The sequence below is a fragment of the Sinocyclocheilus anshuiensis genome, unplaced genomic scaffold (assembly GCF_001515605.1).
Source record: "Sinocyclocheilus anshuiensis isolate Anshui unplaced genomic scaffold, SAMN03320099.WGS_v1.1 scaffold1344, whole genome shotgun sequence".
Taxonomy (NCBI): domain Eukaryota; kingdom Metazoa; phylum Chordata; class Actinopteri; order Cypriniformes; family Cyprinidae; genus Sinocyclocheilus; species Sinocyclocheilus anshuiensis.
In genome coordinates, this window is record NW_015542396.1 from 151,427 (window position 1) to 152,694 (window position 1,268).

Below are 1,268 nucleotides of genomic sequence, written 5' to 3' on the forward strand. Positions count from 1 at the left end.
AAATTCTTTTTTTTTTTTTTTTCAAAAGTAAATTCAGGAGATTTTTAAAAAATTATTATGGTTATTATTATTAATGAATAAATTTAATTTTAATTTATTAATTTTAATAATTATATGTTTAATATCAGTTTAATAATGTTTTTATAATAATAGTAGCATTAATAGTAGCAATGATAGCACTATTTCTGTTTCAGTCTCTCTAACATCTAACATCTTCTCATTCTGATACATTTTTTTTTAGATATGAATGTTGCTGCAAATCAGGCCAAAAAAGGTAAAAAAGCACTTTTTTCCACTCAGTTTATGAATTTCCTGAATACTCTACAAACTATTCCCCATTTAAAGTAGAATAAAATGTGTGTATCTGACTTTACATGCTTCCTGACATCTTAACCATCATTTCTGCTGTAGAAATTTTTTTTTTGTCATATGGCCCACTCATGATCGTGTTAAATAATCGTGATTACAATATTGACCAAAATAACCATAGCATTATTTCTGTTTCAGTCTCTCTAACATCTCATTCTGATACATTTGTTTTTTAGATATGAATGTTGCTGCAAATCAGGCCAAAAAAGGTAAAAAAGCACTTTTTTCCACTCAGTTTATGAATTTCCTGAATACTCTACAAACTATTCCCCATTTAAAGTAGAATAAAATGTGTGTATCTGACTTTACTTTCTTCCTGACATCTTAACCATAATTTCTGCTGTAGAACTTTTTTTTTTTGTCATATGGCCCACTCATGATCGTGTTAAATAACCGTGATTACAATATTGACCAAAATAACCGTGATTATGATTTTTGTCATAATCGAGCAGCCCTAATTTCCTGTTATAGGTTTGTTATTTAAAGTCTAATGAAAGTCTAATCTGATTGTGGGTTCTTAAAGATAATACCATTACAAAACAGTATGGAATTTTGAAATTGAAAATATGTAGGAACCCTGCTGTTAATTTCACTGGTTCATATTTATCACAGAAAGTCACATGAATTTTGACTCCAGTCCAGCTGTTTCAAGTCACACTTCACTTGGTATGTGTTTCAGTGTTTTTGTTAAAAAATATCTTGCCTCTTGTACAGTTTTTTTTACAGTAAGCTGAATTATACCACTTTCAGCTCCACAAATCCTGTTATAACCTTGTTGAGCTTATGACATTTAAAGATCTTTAGACTACATTTTTATCCCGCTCTATGCGTGTGCGCTCCGCTCAGTCGCTTCACTCGTATACCGTTCATGCTCATCGGAACAGCAAAGTCCACTCAAA